This window comes from Octodon degus, unplaced genomic scaffold, assembly GCF_000260255.1.
Source record: "Octodon degus isolate 3935 unplaced genomic scaffold, OctDeg1.0 scaffold00046, whole genome shotgun sequence".
NCBI lineage: Eukaryota > Metazoa > Chordata > Mammalia > Rodentia > Octodontidae > Octodon > Octodon degus.
Genome location: NW_004524622.1, coordinates 9965437 through 9968560, shown reverse-complemented (window position 1 = coordinate 9968560; position 3124 = coordinate 9965437). Strand labels below are relative to the sequence as shown.

Sequence of the window (3124 nt, the reverse complement as noted above, 5' to 3'; positions counted from 1 at the left end):
TAGACATGGATTTTGAACCCAGACAAGATTACATTCTTTTGATTTGCGTCTAGTGTTTTCACTAAAGCTATTCAGCTCTTTATGGGTCAGAGTGACTTCTCTGAGCATATCTGATAGTTTAAAGTCCATTCTCATAAAATGTGAATTACTATATTTCCTTTCCACTTTACATTCATCCTTATAGAGACCTTGCTGCTAATTTTCCTGTAAGTACTCTATTTTTATCTCCACTGGTTGCTATGTCAGTCCCTCAAACAATTTAATATCTGCTACAAACATAGAAGGTTGAATATCGACATCCTTTGCCAGTATGTTCCTGATCATAGAGAACAACAATTTCTATACTGATCTTTCATGGTTTGAGTTATTTTGAATTCCATGAAGTGTTCATATTCTTACCTTTGTTTCTTATCTTTATTTTTCCTTTGAAAAATAACCCTACAGTTTTTCTTCTTCTGGTTCCAGGCACTTGGCACCCACGGTTTACAGTATAGTTATGGCCAAGTCCAAGAACCATACCATGCACAAGCAGTCCTAAAAATGGCACAGAAATGGCATCAAGAAACCTTGGTCACAAAGATATGAATCTCTGAAGGGAGCAGATCTCAACTTCCTTAGGAAGATGCATTAGAAGCACAACATGAAGGGTTTCAAGAAAATGCAGGCAAACAATGCCAAGGCTATGAATGCACGTGCTGAAGCTATCAAGGCCCTCATCAAGCCCAAGGAGGTCAAGCCCAAGATCATCCCGAAGGGAGTAAACTGCAGGCTCACTCGACTTGCCTATATTGCTGACCTCAAGCTTGGGAAGCGTATCTGTGCCCACATTGCCAAGGGTCACAGACTTTGCCAGCCAAGGGCCCAGCAGGCTCCAGCCAAGGCCCAGGCTCCAGCTTCTGCTCCAGCCAAGGTCCCCCAAGGTGCCCAGGCCCCTGTGAAGGCACCACAGTAAAAGCCTCTATCTGGATGTGAAGAGAGAAGGACTGTGTGACCCATGGGCTGCCATCTGTTGGAGGCTGGTATCCTCCTGTGTTCTTTGTACAAATAAACCTGAGGCAGGAAAAGAAAAAGAAAAACAAACCTACAAGTTCTATGATGTGGTACTCAGGTAACTGATATACTATGGCAGTAAGCATAGAACTACCCAGCATATACTTCCATTCAGAGATTGCATGAACATGCAAACTAGTCATTGATTGGTTGGTTGTTGGCAAGAAGAACCTGGAAAATTTTGGGTAATAACATGGTGTTAGAAGAATCCAAGCCCTTACCAAATCACAGCTTGTGATCAATGCAATGTTTTGCCTCAGCCCAGCAGTGAGTCCTGAATTCCTTCACTGGCCCTAAACCAGTCCCACTTTCTGGTTATGACTATTCCAATTTCAGTATCTTGAATGTGATCTCTTTAGTCTGTTCCAGGTGGGATTCACTCCCTGCATATTTCAGATAGATTCAGAAAGAGAACAAGTGACCAAAATGGTTATGAAATTATCATCTTTGATATGGGCAAGTTATTTTAGTAAAAATGGGATCAATAATAGACTTCAAATGTAGACAGGAATGGCACTGTGTAAAATGTCACTACTGAGTAGAAAATGTGACAAAATCAGCAAATCCAGATTTACTTTTCAAAAGATTCTACCACTTGCTAGAAACTAAGGTATAATGTGAAGGTAATATACATCATAGTGACAAAAGCATCTATTCTCTTATGCTGATCTTTGAAGAGCTAGGGAAGGAAGTACCTTATAAGGTATGAATATGAAACCTCCATTCTCCCTAGCTGTGAGTCACAGCTCTAAATATATACTTGCATGTGTGTGCATGCACACAGTTGTAGCAACTTCCCTGTTGACTCAAAGGTTTTATTTCAACTTTTCATTTCTAAGAAGTCTCTGTTCTCTCTTATTCTTGTATGCTTGAGTCAACCCACTCCATTCTCTTTGCTGTAAGATAACAGAGACAGATTTACACAATTAAAGTACAATATATTTTTAGGAACAAGCTGCCACTGGAAGTTAGCTCTCATGAAAAAAAATCAAAGTGCCATATCATATTTTAGGACAAAGCTTCTCATCAAATGACTACTGATAAAACAGCATGCAATTTATACAACATGCATGTTGAGATTTAACTGGGGTTATGTGGCTTTTCATTGAAAATTTCTAGATTTACTATAAATCTATTCAGGTCATTGATAATGACAGGTGATAGATGATAGATAGACAGACAGACTAATTGATTGATTGATTGATTGATTGATTGATTGATTGATTGATTTAGTTTCTCTGCTTGGATGTTTTTTGTTCAGTTGCCCTAAAATTTGACTTGATGTTCTACCTGCATTTGGAATAGAATTAGGATTATCTATTTTTATTTGTATTGATATTATTCTGTAGGATACCCAAGGCTCTACCACATAGCCACGTGGCAGAGTGGCAAGTAGCTGGTGACCATTCTCCTATAAATAACAATGCACATGGTATGCTAGAGCTTCAATGTTTGTGTTCCTTCCAAAGTGCACAGGTCAACATTTACTCCTCTGTGCAACAGTTTGAGAGAGGGGTTGAGAGATATTTAGGTTTTGGGGGTCCATTCTCATGAATAAACATAGTTATAAAGGTCTGAGCAGTGGGAGCTTGCCAACGCCTCCCCTTCCACGTTCTGCCACATGACAGTTCAGTAGGAAGGCTCTCACCAAATGCCAGCACCTGGATTAAAAAAAGTTATTCATAAGCCAGACATGATGATGCATACCTGTAATCCCAGCACTCAGGAGGCTGAGGCAGGAGGATCCCTGCAAGATCAAGGCCAGTCTGGGCTACCTAGTGAGTTCAAGGCCATCCTGGGATGCAAAGACTCTATCTCAAAAAAAAAAAAATTCTATTCATAATAGTTTTTCCTTCAGTGGTATGCTGCTGCAGCAGAAGAAAGTAGATCAGGGTATGGTTGCATTGTCACCAAAAATGAGACTGGTCAAAAGAAGAAAGGTACTGACTTTGTGAATCATACATGCCCAGGTTATCCTACTTGTCTATGACATCATGTACCACTAAGCCTACATCATGAACACTTACACAGACCAGGTACTAGCATCTTTTGTAGATAGAAGCACCAAGACCTC

At 40.0% G+C, this 3124-nt stretch overlaps 1 pseudogene; it reads left to right on the top strand.

Moving 5' to 3' along the window:
• The first annotated feature begins 496 nt into the window (after window positions 1–496).
• LOC111817006 lies at window positions 497–952 on the top strand (annotated as a pseudogene).
• The last annotated feature ends 2172 nt before the right edge of the window (window positions 953–3124 follow it).